The sequence below is a fragment of the Lissotriton helveticus genome, chromosome 1_2, assembly GCF_964261635.1.
Source record: "Lissotriton helveticus chromosome 1_2, aLisHel1.1, whole genome shotgun sequence".
Lineage (NCBI taxonomy): Eukaryota > Metazoa > Chordata > Amphibia > Caudata > Salamandridae > Lissotriton > Lissotriton helveticus.
This window is the reverse complement of record NC_136058.1, coordinates 237,272,782-237,298,238: the sequence shown is the minus strand read 5'-3', so window position 1 is coordinate 237,298,238 and position 25,457 is coordinate 237,272,782.

Here is a 25,457-nt window from a genome sequence, read left to right as displayed (position 1 = left end):
ATCCAGCTTGAGCGGGCGGACATGTACCCATTTCTCCAACAGCCCTTACTCTGTCAGACCGTCTGAAAGAATTGGCCATTGCGGTGACAGAGTTGAAACCACCGTAGCCAAACCAAAGGTCCACCACATTTAAAACAGGCACGTGGACCTTCATGTTGTCGGTTTGTTTAAATTCGCACCGTTGTGACGGAGTATACTACTGCCAACATTTAAATCGGGCCCAAGGTGAGAGGGCAAGGACATTTGAAAAAAAGTACTTCGCCATTGTGGTGCCGCCACACAGTGCATTTACAACACATGCAAAACCACGGGTGAACACCACTGCCAACCTTTACTTCTCTGAAATGAATTTAGCCTGAGCAGGATTGGAGGACTGTACTCCCATGCCTGCCAAGCCGTAGGTGGTTAGCCATGCCTTCTGACATCTAATCCCCCAAAAGCAGGTAAGAGGTTCTTAAGTATTAAGAGTTTAGGCAAGGGAACAACCTGTTCATGCTTCAATTAAGAAATTAAGAGGGCTACTGGGTGGGATAGGGACAATATATTGACTTAGTTCAAGGCTAAGAATAAAACACACCAATATTCTAAAGTTGTCAACCTCATGGGTTTATTCAAACATAGCATTATTACAGAAAACAAAAAGTAGTTAGTTAAATAACCCAAAGAATTAGCTTGAAGCACAGGATCACTAAATAGATTGGCATAGTGTCCATCTCTAAGGAAAGTCAAAAAGCATATGCACTCCTTCAAAGTAAGACATCTTTTATAATGTTGTAGATAAAGGAGGCACAAGCATTTCATTTCACAATTATACGTAGAAGGGTTGGATTAAAAATGTTTCACTCATTAAAACCAATCAATCTATTAGTGGGTACAACACCCCTAGTAACTCTTACTTCCTAGGGCATCTTATTGGTTAACATTATACATATTTAATTAAGGAGAATAAATCATAGATTATGAAATAGAATAGCCTGTTCGATTGTATCAGAGCTCTGTTAAGTAATCTTGAAATCTGTAACAGAAAGAACATCCTTCCCTTCAGAGGAGAAGAACAAATGTTATATAATTCTATTAGTCCAGACCATTGCTTTGGCTGTATTTATTTTTCAATAATTTTTTTGAGGATTTTATGTAATGAGTAGAATACAGAAGTCATTAAAGACAATAAAACAACAGCGTTGTGATTTACATGATTTGGTGCACTTCTATATAGTAGTGAATCGTACAGAAGTGGCGAGGTATGGATAATTCACATACCATACGAATGAAGAGATAGAAAGTGAGTGTGTGGAAGGAAGATGCTAGTAACAGTGCTTTGAAGGAAGAGCTGGTGTGGGATCAGCCAGCTGACTGATGTTACACCTCTGTAAATGTAAGAAAAGAAAACAATAACCAGGACAGCAAGAAATGTAAAGATGTTAGCTGTAAGCGAGGGGATACAGATGACTAAGTAAGAAGAGGATTGGCCAAGTGGGGAATTGGAAAGGAAGAGGGGATGGGTTCTTATGGTGCAGTGCAGTGAGAGGCTGCATTTTCGCTGTTTTTCGGAAAGCGAGACATACACGTGCGTGTGGAACTCTTGTGCACCTAAAATAAACATGCACTTTTCTGCATCATTTCATGAATGATAGTCAGTGGGGTCTGTTGTGGCCTAGTAATGCTAACTGAATCATGTCTAAATTGATTATTATTTTTTGGCAAAGTAAAGCTAGTTTACAATTCCTGTCGTGTCATTAAGGGTGAAAGCAGTGCTTATTTTGTAAAAAAACAAAACATTAGTGCCGGGGCTCTTGTCAGGAGACTACTGTCAGCGCTGCCAATTATAGTAACAACACAACTTCTAACCATCACACTCCTACGAGTGTGACAGTTCGGACTATTTCAGGCCTCCAAAGCTCTAAGAATGTCTTGGGATGCGGGTAATGGTCATTTCTAGTTTATATTGAATTAATAATTACCTGTTGTTGTGATTATCTCTAACGTAGCCAGACAGTGCCACCTTGTGGCAGACTACCACAATGAAATGCTGGTGCTGATCACTGGAAACCACCGGCTCAGATTAAGCACTGGGTGAAATGTGATGTTATTTCCACTATCACATACAATTTGGTGATTTAGATTATTGTAGATCATGAATGTTTGAGTTTTTACTAAACTTTCATATCTCAATTTGGTGATATCTGCGATTGTCAGCAGTCGCAGGTTCAGGATAGGATGTGGTATTTTTTTGTTAGATCTGATTTCCAACACCCACATCTACATATTTTTTAATCATAATATACAAACGTTTAGGGTTAGAAAATAAACACTTTTGTAATTTAGCGTATCTTTATAACGGTATTTGATCTATCTTATTCCTTTATCCTCAACTCCTATGAAAAGTAGTTGAAATGATGCTCTGCCCACACCCTTCTTCACTTACACCTGGACCTTTCAGGTGTAACCAAGATCCGCTGAAAAGTGCTAGAAATGCATTTACAATTCTTTGTAAATACCTAGTAAGTTTTACCTGAGTGTTTGCTCACCACATTTGCAAAAGATTTTCCTGATGTATCTCTGCTGTTTATGTGGGAATGCCATAAAGTGAAAGAAGGCCTGTAAATCACCACAATATACATTAATGTTTCACTGACTGATGTCGGTTCTTAACCCTTCATAAATGGCATGGACTATGTTCAACTGCAGGATACACATTTTTCCGTACATAAGTCTCTCTTAGAACTTGAAAATTCCTTGAACAAAAGGGTCCTAATTTTCTTCCCCTCAGGACGTGGGAGTCTCCTAAGACAATTTATAGAGTAAAGTCTTGTTCATGATACAGCGATATGGGATCGATAATGTTTCACTAACAAAGGCCCATTTACACTACCCAACTGATCCCTTCACGCTGGGTGTCAGTGTGATGCACGTTTATATCCAATTTACCAATTACATTAATAAAACCTGCATTTCTCCTTGCAATATGTATTATTTGTGGCGACAGACTTATAGTTTAGAAGTTGAAGACAATAATTATTGCCAAACTAATCAATAATTAACCATCCTCTGCCGCCTAAACTGATACAGTGATCAGGGATCGATAATTTTTCACTAACGAAGGCCCATTTACACTACCCAACTGATCCCTTCACACTGGGTGTCTGTGTGATGCAAGTTTATACCCAACTTAGCAATTACAAGAATAAAATCCGCATTTCTCTTTCCAATATGTATTATTTGTGGCAATAGACTTATAGTTGAGAAGTTGATGACAATAATTATGTACCTATCAATAACGACCATCAATAACTACTAAATAATCAGCAGACTCAGTGTAAATTTTATAATATTTATCATAATTAATATGAAACAAAATGCTCATCAAGTACAGTTGCACAAATGCAAATCATACATTATCACAGAGAGAAAACATTAGCAATGTATAGAAATAAACTCATAGCGAATAAACAGTGCATTGACGGAGTGGATAGGCAAAGAGAGAAACGTTTCAGAGACAAAAATACATTTGCAAATGATTATGCAAATTCAGGAGATTATCTATACTAACCCAAGTAAGAATGAGGGAAATCTACCCTCAGGATTAAGGGCAGTAGGCCCCTAGAAAAGAGTCAAGCGGCAAAGATTAATTCAGGAATCAGGAATAGGTAGGTCTCTATCTGAAAACACCAAACCGATGACAGCGATGATCTCCCGCTAGCTAACACCAGCGAACCCTTTAAACCACACCACCAGGGCACCTCAAATATACCCTAAAACTAAAATGTTCAACTCACATTTGTTTGGATATCCGTAAAAACTCTGACATTTGGCTAAGAACAGGGGTACTCATAAATCAAAGGGTGGGGAGAAGGAAAAATGTGTGATCCAACCAATTTCCTTGGAGTATAATCTCATAAATCAATTAGTGGGGGGTGGATCACTTGTCCTGCTAACCTGGGTTTTCAGGTCGCTGGTATGTCCCTTGGTAAAAAACCCTCATGCACGTGAGTGGATGTTTTTTCTGGTAGCGGTATATCTTGGTTCTCCGCTATAACACTCTCGTGTCTGCATAATCACTGGGTTAGTTGGTATGCAGCCTCCGCCAGGAGGTAGTAACCCAAGGTTAAAAGCAGTAGTGTCCAGTGATAAGTGGTGAATGTGAGGTTAAAATAACTCGAACAGCCAGAGTGAAGATTTATTATTCCGGATTCGAGTTAATGGTGAAAATTAGGCAGATATGCGTCAAGAGAGTTATTAAGATTCTCACGCTATCAATTTTCATGAATTAAAAGGTCGACTAGTTTCAGCCCTAGTTGCCTTGGAAGGTCGGTGGGCTTTCTTCAGGACCGTGTGATATAAGTGTTGCAAAGCGACATATTAGTCCTTTACCGGTTGGAGGTCAATCTTGTGCCTGTGAATATAAACAATGAGGGTAACCTCGGGGAGGGTAGTGGGACAAATAAAACGTGTAAAATACAGTTAGAGTGTAGTTTACATCAATACTTTTACGGTCACCACATCTTACAGTCAGATACCACATACTCTTATACCTGGTAACAACTGTCTTGTCATACGATGTCTCTCATTGTTTGTTGCCATTAATGATCAATTGAGGTTAGTTGGTAAACTTAACATATTCGTACCCCATTATCTTTCAAAAACCCAGGGAAGCTGTATAGGCTCTGAGCCAGATCTCTGGTATTGCAGTGGTGGGCTCATCTCCTTATAAGGAAGGGTTGAGAGCCTTTGGCGCGGTGTCTACTTATAGTTAACTCTCATAACTGCTTTTTACCAAAATCATGTTGGTGTAATTACAATCACGGCTCTCAGTTATCCCATGTATCTAAGCATCAATATGCCTGTGAGCGAGCTCATAGATATTCGCATCGTGAAAGTTTGTTTAATTATCACTAGGTTCACGTTTAGATAATATGCGTGTAAGTGCGTGCACGTATAGCCATCCTGCAACTTCACATTGATTATATATCTCATTCAAACCATGCTTTTACATACCTCCGCGCACCGTGTTCTGCGCTTCCACGGATGACAGGGAGTCTGGGGGAGGGAGGCCCTCTCTAAAAATAAGGGGTAGCCAGTTAGTTTACGATGGGTATACTCATCTTTTAGGCGCCGTTTGTTCTCCGGTCTCGTTGCTACATGTAGCTCCACGCTTCCCGCACCACTTGTGCTGACTCTGCCATCCTGTACCCGGTAAAGCGGGTTTACTTCCGGGATTCTTTATACTGCTCTAGCGAGTATGGAGAGTGTAAAAAGACTCTATTTCTCTCTCTTTAATTAATAGGTGTATGGAGAAAATTGGTGTATTGAGCACATTCATCGTATTAATATGTGATTATTATTGTTGGAGAATTACCTTGTAAAATACTCAAAAACCCCTAATGGAAAAGTTCTTATGAAAAAAATTCTTATGAAAAAACCTTGTCGGGTTTTGGTTGTATTTTTGATGGTTACATAATTCATTAGTACATAGAGTCTGAAGATCGTATTTATAAAATTATGAAGTGCTTCTGCTATATAGGCCCATGGTGGTAGAGACAGTTCCTAATGTTCATGATACAGGTGCCTATTGTCAGTGTGGTTCCCAGGGTTAGTGAGGTTTATTAAATGTTGCTGCTTTGGGGTCAGGCCGAGCCATGGTCTTTATGGCGTTCCATAGGGTGTATAGTTCTGCTATTCATCTATTCAGGCTAGCCCACGGGATATTGTCGTTCAGACCCCGTACATCGGTGCCTAGGCTATGCACCCACCTCTGTTCTTTTTCGAACAATATATGTTCAGCATTGTGGTCCTTGGTCTTCAGAGTTTCAAGGATAATCCGTAGGTCATTCACTGTGTGCCCTTGTTCCAGATAGTGCGTGGCCATTTTAGTCGTTGTTTTCCTACATTTGACATTACTGCGGTGCTCGCAGATTCTCTGTTTTGCTTTTCTGCACGTCATGCCAATATTGTTCAGATTACATGGACATGTAATCATGTAAATTATATGACTTGTGTTGCAATTGGTATGGTTCCTCGATGTCCATTTAAGATGTGGTAGGAGCTGTATTTCTTTAGTGGGTCTGGTTAATGGGCAGACCGAGCAGGTTCCCCATGGAAAATGTCCTTTGATGGGCGGGAGTTTCCATAGGGTACTCTGGTTCTGTGATGTGGTTGGACTAGGTCTCGTATGGACTAGGAGGTCTTTCAGATTTCTAGTTCGTTTATTAGCAAACCGCGGCTTGGGCCAGGAGATGCTTGCTTGCTGAGGTCAAAATAAACCAATGTTTATTATTTATTTATTTTCTTTATTTTATTTGAGGCTGGGCTGTACGTTGTGACACACGTGAGTAAATCTTCTTCTGGGGCTCTGGTAGTTGTTTCTAACAGAGCCTCCCGATTCTGATTCCTGCTCTTTTCTTGCATTTACTGATCACCTTTTTCGGGTATTGTCGTGCCTCCAGCTTTTTGCAGAGGTCATTTGCTTGGGACTTGTAGTCTTTGGTCTTGCTGCAACTCCTCCCTCAGGGGGCGTGGATGGTAGCTGTTGAAGGACAGGAGACTATTCTTGGCAGTGGGTTTAAAGAAAGTCCTAGTGTGAAGGTGGTCATGCTTGACATAAACTGTTATGTCTAGAAAGTCTATGCTTTTCTTATCAGCAGTGTATGTGAATTTCAACCACTCATCCTGTACGTTCAGCCAGGTGGGAAAGTTTATTAGACTGTCCATATCACCTTCCCAAATGAGGAGTATGTCATCAATATAACGCTTCCAAAAATGGATGTGATGTTGGTAAGGATTGTCTGTGTTATTGACGACCATTTTCTCGAAGTTGCTGACATAAAGCCCTGCTACACTTGGGGCAAATGTGCTGCCCATTGAGGTCCCGTGACATTGTCTGTACATGGTTGTCTCATACTCGAAATCATTTTCGGTCAGTGCAAGCCTGCAGCACTCCAGGACAAAATGTCGAGGGGTTTTATAATGCCAGTCCATGTCAAAGAGTAAGCTCTCTAATGTGTTGAGGGTCTTTTCTTGTGGCAAACTCCTGTAGAGACTTTCTACGTCCATCCCTACAAGGATCATGGTGCTTTCCGAGTAGGTTACATGTGTCAAATGATTAAGAAGGTCTCTAGTATCTTTCAGGTAGGTTGGGGTTTTTTGTGTGAGAGGTTTGAGGTACTCATCGGCAAATTGGGAGAGAGGTTCAAGGACAGACCCTATGCCGGAAACAATGGGTCTGCCCGGAGGTGGGAGGCGTGCTTTGTGGGTCTTTGGTAGGGAGTAAAAGTAAGGTGTCCTAGGTATCTTAGTCACCCAAAATTCCCTCTCTTTTTTTGAAATCCAATTGTTGATTACAGCCTCCTCTACCATTAGGGCGATTGTCCGTTGTAACCTTGATGTTGGATCAGTTGTTATGATCTGATAGAATTTCTGATCTGAACATTGTTGGTGATAGCCTTCTCTTGTGAGGAGGACTACCCCGCCCCCTTTGTCTGCCGGTTTGATCACGATTTTGTCATCGTTTTTCAGTTCGTACAGGGCCTTTTGTTCTGACTTGGTTATGTTCTGAAAGGGTTTTGCTGTATGTTCAGTCAAGTTGTCTAATTCCTTCATTACAGCCTGTTCATATGTTATGATTTCTATAGGTACCTGTGAATGAAAAATATCCTAGCTTACGTAACGGAAACGTTCAATTCTATTAATGACTAGGAGGCGAGGATTATGCAGTCCTTTCTTCTCTTTATTTAAATAGCAAGTTCAAAGTAACATCACCAAAAAAACATTATATAAACCACAACTCCCATGAGCACATGGGGCACAGTGTCCATAGTAACCATCATCCAATGGCGATGTCGTCCGCCGTATATCTGGTGCTGACGTCCCTTCCGCTTCCTCTTCTTCTCTGTGAGGAGCAGTCTCAGAACATCTCATCAGTCCATCTTCTGGTGTTGTCCTAAACCAATACAAGACACCCCGTTATCCAAATTCTTCTCCATGGAAGGAAGCATAACGAGGAAGTATACATCCCAACCATCAACAAATTACCATTGTGAAACATGTCAAGGATAGTTTGGCACAGAAAACATATTCCGAATGCAACCAATATAGTGCAGCAAAACAGAATACATATTTCAAATCCATATTGTAAGACATTACTTACTGAGCTTACGTAGCCTCCAGGGTGGGACGAAACCACCAAGTCTCGGGAGGGATAATCCTCGCCTCCTAGTCCTTAATAGAATTGAAACTTTCCGTTACGTAAGCTAGGAAATTTTTCATTCTATGTCAGGACAGAGGCGAGGATTATGCAGGTTTAAAGCTCATCCACCACAAATGCTGCAGCTCCATAGATGGGTTTGAAATAAAACTTTTTGAACGTGGACTTGGAGGACCAATCTGCTGCGTTCATGATGTCCTCCAATCTACCACCTACCTGCACTGCCTTAGAGGCCATTGCACCCCTCGTGGAGTGAGCCCCAAATCTTGTCACATCCACCCCCGCTTCGGTCATGATCCAACGGACCCACCTAGCGATGGATGGATAGGAAACCGCCTTAAAAGGTTTCTGTAGGGCGATAAGGAGCTGGCGTTCCCCCGGAGGGCGGTATTCCGTCGTCATCTCCTCATACGCCCTAAGGCACCGTACCACACAAAGTTTGGGTTGATCTGGAAATTCCGGATAAGATACCGACCTGATATTAGTCTTGGTCCTCCTTGCGATCGTGAAGGTTACTCCCTAGGAGTGTACATCTGCGCCGTAATATCCAACGCTCTCACGTCTGAGACTCACTTACACGAGACCAGACACAGTAGGATCGCCAACTTAGCCAACAGTTGTTTCCTGGAAAGGTGTTGATTATCCGGCCATAAGCGTAAAAAACGCAGAATGATGTTCACATCCCAGAGGCAATCATACCTGGGTTCCGGGGGTTTAGACAGCCTAACCCCTCTCATTAGTTTGCAAACCCAAGGGTGCTCCCCCGCTGGTTTCCCATTGATGAGGGAATGGCCCGCCGAAATGGCGGATCTGAAAGAGTTAATGGAACGATAGGCCAACCCTGATTGCGCCAACTCGGCCAAAAAATTCAGGATGTGACTAACGTCTGACCCCACAGGATCGGCGTGGCTTCCCAGACACCAACGACGCCATCATTGCCAAGCCGAGCGATACCTCTTGACGGCGACGAATGAGGACCTCAGCGTCCGCCGAAAGGCGTCCGTCTTGCCAGCATCCCCTGAAATCCTCCACACCATAAGGGATAAGGTCTCTTGAAGCACCAGTGGGTGCGGTTCTCCCAGGGGACCCGAGAGCAGCGAAGGGAACAAGGGCAGTCGAATCGGACGATCCCAAGAAAGCTCCAGCAGCTGAGGGAACCACGCCTGGGCTCGCCAGAAGGGAGTCACCAGGACCATGCACGCGTGCTGTCGGCGAACCTGGGCTGCTACTCGCGGAATCATCAGAAACGGGGGAAACGCGTAGGCCTGCTCCTGCGACCAATCCTGCAGGAACGCGTCGACCGACGACGCCTCCGGGTCCGGTCTCCAACTCACGAACCTTGGGAGCTGCCAGTTGAGCCTGGACGCGAATAGATCCACCGAGCATGGACCCCACCTGGCCATCAAACCCTGAAAGACTGATCGTTCCAGTCGCCAGTCGCTGAAGTCGCGGGGGTTCCTGGAATGCCAGTCCGCGATCGAATTCTGTGTCCCCGGAAGGTACTCCGCTGTCACCGAAATCTGCTTCTCCAGGCAGTAGTGCCAGAAGTCCTTCGTCAGTTCCGCCAAGGCCCGAGACCGAGGGCCCCCCAGGCGATTGATATACTGCACCGCTGACACATTGTCCATGCGCAGCAGAATGCAGCACGACACCTGATGGTGAGTCGGGGACTTCACCGCAAAGGACCCCGCAAGTAGCTCTAAGCAGTTGATGTGCAGATAGAGTTCTTCCTCCGACCAACGGCCCCCCATTGTTACATCGCCACAGCGCGCTCCCCAGCCCGACCTGCTGGCATCCGACTCGATGATCAGGTCCGGACTGGATCTGAAGATCACTCTCCCGTTCCACGCACTCATGTGCTCGATCCACCAATGTAATTCCGTCCTCGTCTCCTCCGTGAGCGAGATGAGTTCGGAATACGTTAGCCCCTTCCGGAGGTGCTGCGCCTTCAACCGTTGAAGGGCCCTGTAATGAAGGGGGCCCGGGAAGATCGCTTGGATCGCGGACAAGAGGAGGCCCACAATACGGGCTAACTGACAAAGGGAAATTCTGTCCTTCCTCAGAACCTGAGAGAGCTCCCTGCGGATTTTGGTCACTTTCTGCTGGGGAAGACTGAGGGAGGCCGTCTCTGAGTCGATCAGAAAACCCAGAAAGGTAATCCGCGTTGCCGGGAGAAGCTCCAACTTCTGTGCGTTTATCACAAAACCCAGATCTTGAAGTAGAGCAATAGTCATGTTCAAATTGGACTGGAGACTGGTCAGCGACTGATCCAACAGAAGTATATCGTCTAGATATATGATCAATCGGACGCCCCTCTCTCGGAGAGTCTCCACCACCGGCCGTAGGAGCTTCGTAAAGCACCAAGGGGTCGACGAGAGGCCGAAGGGAAGCGCTTGAAACTTGAAGACCACTCTGTCCCAGAGAAACTGGAGAAACCGCCGATGCGGCGGAAAAATGGGCACCGTGAGGTAAGCGTCCTTCAAGTCCAGACGCACCATCCAATCTTCCTGGAGGAGAATATCGCGCAAGAGATGGATCCCCTCCATCTTGAAGTGGCGGTAAACCAGCCACTCGTTGAAGTCCCGCAAATTTATAACTGGGCGGAACCCTTTGTCCTTCTTCTGGAACAAGAAAATATTGCTCCAGAATCCCGAAGGGTGAAGTAGGGACCTGCGGATCGCTCCCTTCCTGAGGAGATCCGCAACCTCGAGCCGATCAGAAGCCTGTCCTCTGCTGAAAAGACCAACTGGTGAGGGCGAACCCTTTGACAGGGAGAACCGTAGAACTCTATCCGGAAACCCTGGACCGTTTGGAGAACCCAAGGATCTGAAGTGATCTTGCGCCAGTTGTGGAGATGCTCCCGTAACCTCCCCCCCAGGACGGACGGGGAAAAAAGGGTAACACTCACTGGATGGGCCTCCTGGGGCGTTGGCTCCGCCTCGGTAGCGTCTGCCGTGCCCTTTTCCTCTACTGGGATAGAAGGACCCCTGACGGCCGTCGTTCCAGCCGTTATTGCGACGTTGCTGATTCTTATTGTTGGGGCCTTGCTGGGACTGTTGGCCAGTGGAGCGACCCCGTCCTCTTCCAGCCCCTGCAAAAACCCGTCCCGGGAAAATCTTCTTGATGGATGTCTAGGCCTTATCCAGAGCGGAAAAAGTAGTGACGAATTTATTGAGTTCTTTAATGAACGGTTCACCAAACAACTTGCCCTGTGCAATAGGCCCTGCTTCTGACGTGGCCAAATCCCCCAGTTTAGGGTCTATCTTAATGAGGAGAGACCTCCTCCGCTCCGCCGCCAATGCGCAGTTTGCATTACCTAAGAAGCATAGGGCTCGCTGGGCCCAACCTGCCACGACCACCGTGGATAGCGTAGTCCCCGACTCCCTGGCCCTCTCGGCCAACTGGAGGATCTGAGTCACTGGACCTACTGCGTCCAAGAGCTTATCCTGACAATTACGCCCGGAGCGATCTATGCCTTTCTTAGAGTCACGCATGAACTTTGCAAAGAGCGAGCAGAGTTTCTCATCTATGTCCGGAGTAGCAGCCACCCTGCCTTCGGGCGAGGGCACTCTCCACGCATACGGGTCCGAACTTCCTTGTCCAGGGGTTGGCGAATTTTACCTGCGGCGTATGCCGCCACTTTGGGATCAGGAATCCACTCCGAGGACCTAAGATGGTAAATCCTTGTCGGATCAAACATATCAGAGGTCCTGTACTCCCCTTCCTGAGATCCCGATGAGTGGGACGCCGGGCGCCAAGGCCTACCCGTATATCCCTCCTCATCCTCCGAGGAGACCTCCTCCTCCGAAACACCCTCTCCCTCCACGGGGAAACCATCTTCCTGGTCCGTGTCCTGGACGACCTCGTCGCCATCATCTCCGGGGTAAAGTCCCTCCCGGCAGGGTACGTGCTTCAACATCCGCGCACTCTTGCGGAAGGAGTCCCTCAAACGATCAAACTCCTCCAGGTGCCCTGCGTGACGTTTAGCTGTCTTTTTACCCCCACCCTGCGAGCCCTTGGGTCCACGGTCCACAGGCACTGCAGAGCCAAACACCCCGGGGATGCTCTGGGCGAGTGCGTCCACGCTATCCCTCAGCGGCGCGAGCACCGAGTCCAGGGCCTGTGATAACGCGCGGCCCACCGCAGGCGGCAAGGGTTGTGTGAGGCAAAGTTCCTCCGCCTCCTGAATGGGGGGGTTCGACTGGTCTGAAGCCATGCTAAAAGAGGGTGAGAGCACCTAACACCTTATATATATGTATACCAGAAGGCAGCTCCCTCGCCGGTGCTCAGACAGCCAAGCTGTCAAAGTTGAGGTGTAGTACCTCGTTTCCGCCACCAGATGGCGTCGGGCACAAGCGTGCGAAGAAAGCACCGAAGCCTGTGTCAGGCGAGGGTTGGTGAGGACAGAATGAATCTGCCTCAGTGCGCCACCCCGCTCGGAGCCGACACGCAGAAGCAGTCTCTCTGGAGCACCGGGGCGCCCCACAGAGCCGGGAAAGCGCGCGAGCGTGCCTAACACGGTCCGCGATGAGGCGGCAATGACCCGCGCAAGCAAAGCCTGGCGCGCGTCAGTAACCGCTGAAACAGCGCAAGCAATGCGCACCTAGACCGCAGAAGCAAACACACAACACGTCAGAAAGATAAATGAAGTGACTTATCTGACGAGCAGAGAAGAAAGAGGAAGCGGAAGGGACGTCAGCACCAGATATACGGCGGACGACATCGCCATTGGATGATGGTTACTATGGACACTGTGCCCCATGTGCTCATGGGAGTTGTGGTTTATATAAATTTTTTTTGGTGATGTTACTTTGAACTTGCTATTTAAATAAAGAGAAGAAAGGACTGCATAATCCTCGCCTCCGTCCTGACATAGAATTCAGGGGACAACATTTTGATTTGTGTCTTAATGATGTATCTCCATCTGCTATCGGCAGTGCTTGATCTTTGAAGAAGGCCTTCAGTTTTAATTTTCGGCAGAATTCTGATATTTCGCATTTTGTCTTGAAGGTGTCTAGACTTGGTGTTGGTACATAGCCCAAGCCTTTGTTCAGGACCTTTATTTGGTCGGGAGACAGTACTTTATTTGTTAGGTTGACGATGAGGGAGTTGTACTCGGTCCTGCCTTCGCTTTCGTGACACTCCTGGTCTCTACCTGTCGTGTCTGGTCTGACCATGTTACTCTTCTTTGTCTTTGTCTCTGGGGAGCATGGCCTCCCCCTAAAAAAGGAAGTCGTTGATTGAAATTTTGTCCTGATTGGTGCTGAGGCTGATGTGTCATCGGTGGTGGCCCTTGGAAAAACGGGTTCATCCACCCTTGGAAATGGGGATTAAACTGTTGGAATGGAATTCCTGGAGGGCCCATCTGGTAATGTGGCCACATCTGGCGTCCTCTGCGATTGCCCTTTCTGTTCTGATTTCCTCTCCTTATAAAGTTGGGGTATTCTTCCCCACTGGAGTCATTGCCATCTCCTGACGAGCGACTATTGGAGCCGTAGTTGGAAGCATTGTCATTACTCCTGAAGTCTTTGCTACTATATGGATGAATCCGTTCAATAGAGAATTTTTTCAATTCTTTGGCTAGTTTTTGTAATTTGGACTGTGTGAGGAACTGTTGTGTGTCACTCATCTCTTTGTTTATTTCGTCCAACTTTTTCTTAAAGACAGTGATATGTACCATATTGTTTAGTTTGGATTCGATCACTTGTATTTTAATGGTCAGTTCATCTGTTAATTTGGTGGCCGTCTTAATGATGAGCACCAGATAGTCTCTGGTGCATTTCCACGATATCGCAGACCAGTCCTTGCGGAATGCTAGGTCTTTGAGAAAAATACGTGGTGTATTGGTCACCCAGAGGCCTCTGGGTGCCGCATTGACCCTGAGGTACTCGGTCATGATGATCCCATGGACTGCTGTTCTGACCTGTTCTTTTTTTAGTTCAGATAGTTCGTCCCATTCATTGGTGTTGGCCAGGGTTTGAGTCAGGTTACTGTCTACTAAGAGCGGTGGTCTGGCAAGTATTGCGTCAATTTCTTCTATAGAGTAACTGAGGCCGAAGTTCTCTGCCATGATTGTGTTTGTTACAGGTACTCTATGACGTAGTGTTTAGGATACCTATCAAAATAGTGTATGGGAGACAGATTCTACCCAGGAAACAATTTTGAACACAAACACAGCACATATTTCCTGAAGAGTATTACATGTATCAAATGTATCAAGTCTTTCATGCGTTCTTTCTTGGTCTCGTCCATCTCATGAGGCAGTTGCATCGCTTCCACTTGCTTATCAAAAAATGTCTTCCGAAGCTTGGCAGTCAGTCAGCACACCATGAAGGTTGGTTCATGCTTTTGCGTTCTCTCCTTATGCAAAACCCATTTCTATTCTTGTATTTTTCTTCTATCAAAGCTAACCCCAATCTGGCATGCAGGAAAGTAGGCCCATGCTTGTACTTTCTACAAGAATCAAACAAAACACTTATTATTTTCATGAAATGTAATTTCATTGTGCACCATCCCAGCATCGCACTAACCCTTGAACAACCCGTATTATTCCTAGCAGAATATTATTAACGTGCACAAAAGCAGCATTAGTCTTTTTATTATTTTCTCAAAGCCATAAGCAACTGCAGCCTAGTTTTCATGCATTAGCTCACTCATTAGTTTTACCCATACGCAAAAGCATTTTCCCTTATTTTAGTATTTATTAATAAAAATCTTCACAGCACACTGTTAATATATGTTACTGAGGGTTCAATCCGAACAGGTTTTATTTACGCAAAACCCTGCTTCATCATTTAAAATGTTCTACAATTTAAAAAAATAAAATGTTTTGATCCTAATTAACGTTTTAATTAAAGTCGAGTTTTCTCTGGAAAACTCTTTTAATCGTCTGTGTTTTTGTATGCATTTTGAACCCAGACTATCCTTGTTTTCCCATTTTCTGTTTTGTGAGCTGCTTTTAACCCCAATCAAGAGGAAGCATCAAAGGTGCAAATAAAAGGCTGCATTTTTTTTTTTTTACTTTCCAGAGATTTCATTAATTGCACCACTACTAGTGTCATAGTAATAGACTGAACGATAGTAGTAGCATCAGCTATAGTGGTGTAGTTACAACAGTAGGAGCAGAACCAGTAAACTAATTCAGAGCTTTAATAGGGGCAGGGAAGTGCCTGATTAAGGCATTAGAATAAAAGCATTGGGATATTTTGGGTTATGGTAGGTCATTGTCAAATCTCACCAGAGGAAATATTATACAATGTGGCTCATTTTCTTTGTAAGCACCGGGTAAACCTTTCAAAAGGTGCATTTTGCGCTAACAATGAGTGCGCTGTCCTCGTGGCAGGTGCAAAGTCGTGCTGCCTTGGGGCACATTCAAATGAAATATGGAGAGTCTTTGAAGCAACTGCTCCATTTTTCTCTGTGCAGGTAGCAACTCACCTGCACTTTTAAAAGGGGTGAGAGATCCCCTTGATGACGGGTGCAGTGAGTGACTGCACCCGCCTGCAAGGGGATGTTCATCCCTACAGAGGGCTGCTATCAGGGGGCTCATTGACAGTGTGCAACCTTTTAGGCCGTGCACTATTAGTGCACCTCAGGAGAGTCTATTTACTTCTGTGCCTGCACCTATAATACAGCACAGGCACAGAGGCAAGAGATTCCCTCGTTTGCATCGGGCCATGCCCCCATGCAAATGAGGGAACACCCTATGGTGATAGCGCTGGCGCTATATGTGTACCAGTGCTATCTCTATTATAGAAAGGGCCACACAAGCATCTGTTTCTGTTATACCAATGTGCCCTGGGGACGCACAAAGCAGGCGCACATGCCTGATGCACCCTCGGGGCACTTTCCATAATATGGCCCAGGTGTGTATTTAACTCCTTTCTAAAACTTCATAAAGTTAGTTTTGAGCCTCAGATGGGACTGGAGAGGTAGCTAGAGAGTTGAACTTTGAAAGAAGTAGTCCCATTAAAGTGGTGGTAGGACAGAGCCCTCCAAAATGCCAGTGGGTTGTGGAATACCACTTTCTGCTCTGGTAAGTTTGACAAGATAGTCTGGTGCATGAAACAGAACCCTGCTATCTGCTTTGACTAGGAATCAAGCCAAAGATGTGTGGTTGGAGTGCTACAGATCGAAGATGAGGGGATTAGAATAATTCTGGGTTATTTTAAACAAGGATTTGAAGTTTGATGGTTAGTTTATCATACATCCAGATACCGGGGGTAAAAACGGGATCTCTCAATGACGCTCACCTGGCAGTTTAACACAGTATTTTAAATTGAAAATTAGAAAGTTGTGCACACCAGAGTGGAGTGTTTACCCTGCACTCCCAATCAGACACCCTAAATGGGGGTCCTGAACATAGTCAAACAAGCCCTACGGCACACACTATGTACAGGTTATATATTTGGAGTTTTTCACAATTTTATGTCCATCAAAAGTGTATTCATGAGTAATTCCAATTTCCACATGAAAGTTATAGTGACCCAAAACTTGGATTCCAGGGAACTTTTATTTATAGATCATTGTCAGTGTTCTCAGAGCATCAAATTCATTCCAGTAGCCAACATGTGTTTCCTCAGATTTAACAGCTTCATCAGGGCTGTGTTTCTCTCTGTAGATCAATAAAAAGCACAGCTGTGCTTTGTGAGGGAGGCCAGTAAACCACCCTGATTCATTCCTTAGCGCCTTATAGAAATATCCCTGAGCAAAGACTAACTTCCAATAATCCAGGTTAAAAAACAGGCGTTTACTGGTCTGTATTATGCCCAATATATGTCGAGCGATGTTCCCTCAAAGTTTTTTTCCTCTGTGTGCAGCAGTGCAGGGTCTCTGTGCACTGCCGCCATGGCAATGTGCGCCAGGAACCAGACCGCGGGTGTGTGCAGCGACAAAGAAAATAGTGCATTTCCACACATACAGTGCCACGTTAAGGGTCTTAAGGCAGATTTGCAATTTGGATACACACGCCATGATATGAATTGGGTACACAGGCAAGTACACTTCAGGTTTATCAAAGCACAAGACTCCAACTGTGGTACCATCATAAGATTTTACTAAAGATTCTTAACTGGAGCATTGTTCATTGGGTGGGTAACTATTGAGAGCCTACACAAGATAACATATACACAATAAGTTGTAGAATGGTGTGATGTATTCCTATAGGTTCTGAATCGATCCCCCTATTCCTGACCCTATTCTGGTTAACAAACCAACAAGTTAACTAGCAGTCAGCCCATGAGGCAGCAAACCCCCATGATGCAGATACCGTTATCTGACGAAGCCACACTACGGCACAGGAACGTGTTATCTGATTAGGTCATAACGCTTGCGATCTAATTAGACAAGCGATATTCCTCCAGCCCCTGATAAGGCATACGGAGTTCTCATAACAAATCAAACCTATGACAACCTGGGAAAAACCCCTGCGGCCATTGTTTTGATTTCACCAAGAACATCAGCAAAAGAATGTGCTAACGACCTGGTCGTATGACATCCTTATTGACGTATCTATGTCCATCCTTACGTCAATCTCAGCACCTTAAAGGTATAAATATTACCGATATTGCCCTATGCAAACACACGCGGTGGTGACGAGACGGAGCAGCCATACTTGCCGAAGCCCAGAGCAGAGCAGACCCCGCTGGCACAGCCCCGCCTTCCTGACGCGCTGAGAACGAGACGCGCTGCTTTCTCCTGCCGAGAAATCCAGCACCGGCGTTTCCCGGTAGCCCTCGCAGGCAGCCTGGAATATCGAGAGCAGAGAGAGAGAGATACCATCCCTCATTCATCCTAACTTCCAGGTACAGAACTGAATAACCCCTCACAGAGAATTCTTTAGTCAGTCAATTGGCAAAAACAAACTTAACTTAAACTGTAACTTTCTATTCCCGCCCACGTATTAGGCTCAGGTCAGGTACACGGGGTAGGCGTATCTAGAAACACCAGTTGAGTACGTTTAGTCAAATGTATATGTGTATGTAATATATTTTATTCATTTTAAACCTTCATATGGCTTAGAAACCATATCAATGTTTTTACAGTATTATTTTATACTTCTGCTTTTAATGTATGCACTTTACTTAACGATAAGTATTGCAATAATATCGATCCATTTCTCTTGTACGAGAAAAGAGACTGATCAATAAATAACATCTTTTATTGAACACGCCCCTCTCTTCCTTTTCTCTACAATCTGATGAGACTAAGAATGCACGTACTGACTGAGTAAAATAAACTGCCTTTTGTTCACACGACTCTCGAGATACACTCTTGATTAGGGGAGAGCAAAGTTGTCATGTTCTATGGTTGTCAGAAACTAAATCCCTTCTTGTCTAATTAGGGAAGTTAATTCCTTCCTGAACATTCGAGAAAGTTTCTAGTGAACTCTGAGCTAGCTGGCAAACCCAAAACTTTAAGTCTAATATCGACAGTAGTAGACCTAGTTAACGTCTGGTCTAGGCCTATACTATTGAAGGTATTATTCCAATGCGCAGAGCCTATTGGGATAATAGGAACTACACTACATGGCGCCCAACGCGTTTGGAAAGGGCGATAAAACTAACGTAAGACATTTAAAGTAACTCAGTCGTGCTTTCTCACTCAGACCCCTTTTTCCCATAATACTCCAAAGACGTCTGGAGTGGGTGAAAGGTAATATCCGCCAAACATCGCAGGAGGAAACTCCTATGCATGGTACTTGGTTTAGTCAACGTTGAAGGATAAACCGTTCCAAAATATTGTGCATCTAATCTTTGTTTCCATAAGAAACCTGATCTGCAAACAAACAAAGTAACCATCCTGTCGGTAAAATGGTAGACAGTGATGATGAAAGAGAGGCAGTTAGATTAGCAACTGAACTCGCAGCAGCTGATACTGCACTGCAAGACGCAGACCCGGATATAATACTCATCCCGGTCATTAAAAGGAAATCTATAACTTTAAAACTTATAGAAAATGGACTGACACCTAGAGGTGGTACAGTCATATTCGTAATTGAGGCACACGAATATCGGCAGACAGAGGTATACTATTCATGGATAAATTTTCCTGCAGCAAATGCTGTAACAAAGTACTTCCACTATTACAAAATAGAGGAACCTCCTGAAACGTACACTCCTTTCGAGGAGGTGGAAGTACCACTCAAATTTCAAGAGCACCTGCTCTTATTTGATGGCGCCCTAAAACATAATAATCACATCACCAGGCTCGGTCCCTTAGGTAGACCAGGAGCAACGTGGGCGGTCCTAGCCGGATACACACCACATCCAGACATCGACGGGATGTCTGCAGCAAACCTTTTAACACAGCTAAAACAATTAATAAAAATACATAGACAATTAGTCCAGTATGTGATGCGGACTTCTACAATTCAGCCAGCAATTAAAATTCCACAGCTGACCCCTCACCAGGGGAACACAAATAAAATTACACCACAGAACATACAGTCCTGCCTAGGTAAAGTACCAGCTAAACGGGAACAAATACCATTCTGGTTGGCACAGAAAATAACCCAAATAGAGGCGGTGTTTCCTGACACCACCCCGTTAGAAAAACACAGGATTCTGACTATCTGTCTTCCAATGGGAATCGCACCACACATTGAGGACTGTGACACTTGGGGTACAGTCTTTGCTTCCATTTACACAAAGGAAATGAGAGGAAAGGGTCCCAGTATATAGGGGGAACAATTAAATACACTTCAAGTGAATTAATCAAACACAATTATTGTGATCCACACGATTTTATTTCAAAGTGGGATCCAGTATATTGAATATACATAACATCAAATGTAATCAACTGTATTAAAGTCATACAGTGCCCCAAGGAGGGAAGGGGGAAGTGATAGTGAAAGGGTAAAGGGAGTGATGGGATAATTGTGACAGTAAAATCAGTACTTCAAAAAACCAATACACGCTATAATTGGTAACAACTGCCATCAGACATGGCTACATTATTTGTAGAGAGGCATACGGCACATGGTATAATGAATATACGAAATCTTGGCGTGGGGTTGCCAGTAATAAAATGTCGACGTTTCGACCCTCTGTGGTTGCAGGGTACTTTAACCTTGCTGTGGGGTCTTCATCAGGACGAGGGGGTGGGGCAAGAGACCTATTAAAGGTATAATGAATTCAAATTAGAGGGATATTACTAATGCCTCTAAATATCACAAGGGTAGAAATGGACAAACGTGGTATCAAAACAATTAAATAATTAGATAGTCGATTGCATTAATAATTATTTTGTGTTTCAGCAAGTCCGAGACACAGAGAAAACGAATGGCTTAGTTTAAAAGTTGAAAATAGGGCGCCTGGGTAGGGAAACGAGCAGAGTACAGGGTGGCCCACCACTACCACGTAGCACGCAATTGAAAGGAATACTACTGAACATTAAGGGAAAATTTGTGAGAGTAAAGGCTATAAATAAGCGTGATTCAAAATTAAATAGCCATAAAAATAGAATTAAAGAACATACCACAGAGTCAAGAGTCCTACGTGTGGTCTTTGATTGCAAGTAGAAAATAATGAAGCTGCATCTGGAATGATGAGCATGCATTGATTACTTGTCTGTGTTGGAAAAAACGCTTGAGTGAATTACAGCATTGTCCGGTTGGGGACAGTAAAACGGGGCTTACCGGTAGTTGTGTCCTGTTGAGTTTCAGGATGCGGTAATTTCAAAATCAGCCGGGATTAATCCGCGGTAGGTTTGCTAGGGCAAAAATATAAAGGAATCATAAGGTGAACAGGCCAAAACGCCGTAGTGTAAGGCGGGAAGGACGTTTGGAGCGGAAAAATACTCACTCGGTCAATGTGAATCAAGTGCTCCGTACGGGGGCAGCCAGTCAATGCTGCGTTTCCGCGTTAGGTGGTGAAGTCATGGTAACCGATCACGTGGTGATCATGATGGAGCTCGAAGAAAGACTAACGGGCTCGCCTAGTATGGGACAGGCGCTCGCTATTGTTGTTGGATACAACGGGATTCTTATTGGGCATGCATATTTGATATCCAAATGATAAATAATTCGGATATTGTTTTGAAATACAAGTAAATGTGGAAACGATAAAAATAATAAAAAAACAATAAAAAAAACGCTCGTTTTACAATTGGCACATTAATGAATGCTAAGCGTACCTCTCTGACATGAGGGTAAGGCCAGGCAATGAGAGAATCAGCAATTACAGTTACAAATTATTTGGAGACACAATAATACAAGAAGTGGTGTACATATCAAACATAAAGGTAAGCCCGCATGTAAGTATCCATAAGTCAGAGACACAGTATTTCAGACAATGGTGTATCTCTCAAACATGAGGGTGAGGCCAGAATTTGAGTGACCACATGTAATTAAATAGAAAAACACAGCATATTAAAGGAATGGTGTACTGATGAATTCAATGGTGGAATCATTAAACAGAGCGCACAAGCCCGTCATGGTAGTGTGGCCAATTGGGAAAATGAGCTATCTAGTTTATCAGACCAGATTCAATTGAATTAAAAAAGTAAATCCATTTCAATTCTCGGGTATTTAGAATGTCCGAGATGTTGCCACCTCGTGGTCCCAAGGTTGCTTTTTCGATGACCAACCATTGTAAGCTCTCTGGAGGATGGGAATTCAGCTTGAAGTGTTCTACTAGTGGTGCGCCCTGAACATCACATCGAATTCGGCTCATGTGCTGTAGTATCCTGGATTTTATTTTTTGCTGGGTTTGTCCAATGTAGATTTTGTCGCAAGGACATACAATAGCGTAGATGATGTTGTTAGAATTGCAGTTGCTAAAGGATTTGAGTTTGACGGTGAGGTGGAGATATACAAATTCCTTGGTCTGGATAGTAGAGTCGCAAGCCTTACATTGGCCGCATTTGAAATGACCAATGACAGGTGGTAAGTTCCACATGGTATTGATAGTGGGTTGGGTCTCAGGAGATAAAAATGAACTGACCACATAGTCCTTAATGCTCTTAGCTTTCTTAAAAGCATGTAGTGGTGTTTCAGGTTGTTTTATTTGATCAGATACCAGATGCCAATGCTTATTGATGATTTGCTTGATACTGTTACTTTTAGTATTGAAAGTTGTAACACAGACAATACGGCTCTCATCCTGGTTGGTTCTGTCTTTAGGTATTAATAGTTCTTCACGAGGATAGAACCAAGCCCTTTTGCGGGCTTTTTTGATCAGACGTCTTGGGTATCCCCGATTTTGCAGACGGTTTGAAAGATCCTGTGACTCAGAAAAATAATCGTCTTTGTTTGAGCAATTCCTCCGGATCCTCAGAAATTGCCCAAATGGCAAGTTATCCCGAAGGGCACGGGGATGATGACTGTTGTAAGCCAACAGGGAATTCCTCTCAGATGTTTTCCGGTTTAGTTTCGTGCAGAGTCTGCCAGACTCGTGATAAATGGTGACATCAAGAAAGTCAATGGTGTTACTGTCGGATTGGATGGTAAACTTGACATATTCTGATTGTTGATTGAGCCAGGTAAAGAAAATGTTTAATTGGTCATGACTACCGTTCCAGATCATTAGGATGTCATCGATGTACCGCATCCAGAGGCCGATCTGGTCTCTGAATGGGTTCGATTGATTGAGGATGGTATCTTCTTCAAACGCTGCCATATACAAAATGGCTACATCAGGAGCAAAGGGAGCACCCATGGCTACGCCCGAGGTTTGTAGATAGAATTTATTGTCGAACAAAAAGAAATTGCGGGTCATGGCGATCTTGAGCAAGGCTACAATGAACTCCGAGGGTACTTGGACAGGTGCCGGGCGTTTCTGAAGGCTTCTTGCTATCACTGTGAGAGCCTCCTGTTGGGGGATGCAAGTATAGAGGAAAATTACATCGCATGTTGCTAGTCTTTGGATCAATGGATCATAGGGAATATTCTCAATTATATTTATAGTATGCATTGTGTCTCTGAGGTATGATGGAGTGGCCTCCGCAAGTGGCTTGATGAAAAAGTCAATATATTTCCCTAGTGGTTCCAATATAGAGCCGCAGCCAGAAACAATTGGGCGTCCAGGAGGGTTATCCATGTTTTTGTGGAGTTTGGGCAAAGTATATAGTGTTGCCAGGCGGGGGTGTTTGTTGTTCAAAAAGTGGAATTCATTCTCAGACAGGAAGCCTAAACTGAGACCTTCCTGGGTGACTTCTAGGATCTCTGTTGCGACGGATCGGGTGGGGTCCGACCTCAATAGTTGGTAACATTTGTCGTCCTGAAGTTGACGTAGAATCTCAGATTTATATGCAGATAAATCTTGTATGACAATAGCCCCACCTTTGTCGGCTGGCTTGATCACGATTTCATGGTTATTGGCCAATGACTGTAAAGATGTTTTTTGGAGTTTGCTGGTGTTGTACCGAACAAAAGTCTTGTCTTGGAGAACTTGTTGTACATCCCGCCAGACAACGGCTTCATAGGCTAGAATTTGATTGGACATATTGTTAGCATACGGAACAAATGTTGAGGGAGGTCGAAGGCCTGTAACAGATGACTTGAGCTTCGCTTCCGTGTTACTGAAGAAGTACTTGAGTCGAATCTTTCGGAAGAATTTGTATAGTTCTGTTCTGATTGTGAAATTGTCTGGATTGTACGTGGGAACATACGATAGTCCTTTGCTTAGTACTTGTAGTTCGGCATCGGCAAGTTGCTGGTTGGAAATATTGACCACAGGATTTAGGGTTTCAACCGGTACTCTTGATTCTACCACCGGTAGGTCTTGTTGCGAGTAACTCGCTCGCCGTGCTGTTCTGGTTGGAACCGAACTTGTTTGGAAGATTGGCCTCGTCCTGCATCCCAGTTGTGGTTCTGCTGGGAGCCACGTTGGTTCTGCCCGCGGGGCCATGAATTGCCTCTTCCTCGTGGAGGTCGCCAAGAACCCCGACCCTGTCCTAAAAAAGGCGGGAATTGCTGGGGTGGGTAGTTGTAATCGAAGTATTGGTATTGATAATTAGGACCAGATGATTCTTGTTCTCCTTCAGAACTGTAGGACGAGTCAGAGAATGTTGGATAGTTCCGTCTTCCTCGGTAGCTCCCACGGCCTCTGTTGGTGAAACGACCCTGTGTGTCTTGACGGTAATAATCGTCCTGTAAGTATGGATAAGTCTTTTTTTTGTCGTAAAGACGAATATCCCGTGCCAATTTCTCAAGTTTGCGGTTTTGAGTTGTTAGGTCAAAGTCATTGAGTGTGGCTTGTAGATTGGTGAGGGTGTCCTTGGCGCTGGCGAAGTTGGTATCAGCGGTTATTTCAGCTTTCAATGCACTGATTTCAGCAGTGAGTTGTTGTACTTGATCAGCAGCCGTTTCAACGCCTAACACCATCCAGTGGCGAGAGATATTATTGGAGATATGGCTAAATCCTTCTCTGAATTTAGGAACTTCAATAAAGATAGCCGGTTCAATTTTGATTTGAAGTCCAACCGGAATTATGTTCTCTTTAAGATACTTGGTGAGCAAGTGGCCATGCCACCGTGTCCGTACAAGTTTCTTCTCCAGGCGCTCAAGGCGGGAGATTTTATCCTTGAGTGAAAAATCAATTGAAGGAATCTCAGATTGAAAAAAGATATTATCAGGATTCTCAAGCAGTTTGTCAATGTAGTCCTCCGAGTAGGACAAAAGTTCTCTTTCTACCATATTGTGAATTTCAAAATAAATTTGAAAAAGGCAGGGATGAGGGGGAAGGAAGGAACCTCGCAGACCAGCGTCTGCTCGAAGTAGTTTATAAACAGGGGGTTATACCCAATCAAAGTCACTGGGACCTGGGTTCGATAGGAAATGAGAGGAAAGGGTCCCAGTATATAGGGGGAACAATTAAATACACTTCCTTGCGACAAAATCTACATTGGACAAACCCAGCAAAAAATAAAATCCAGGATACTACGGCACATGAGCCGAATTCGATGTGATGTTCAGGGCGCACCCCTAGTAGAACACTTCAAGCTGAATTCCCATCCTCCAGAGAGCTTACAATGGTTGGTCATCGAAAAAGCAACCTTGGGACCACGAGGTGGCAACATCTCGGACATTCTAAATACCCGAGAATTGAAATGGATTTACTTTTTTAATTCAATTGAATCTGGTCTGAATGAACTAGATAGCTCATTTTCCCAATTGGCCACACTACCATGACGGGCTTGTGCGCTCTGTTTAATGATTCCACCATTGAATTCATCAGTACACCATTCCTTTAATATGCTGTGTTTTTCTATTTAATTACATGTGGACACTCAAATTCTGGCCTCACCCTCATGTTTG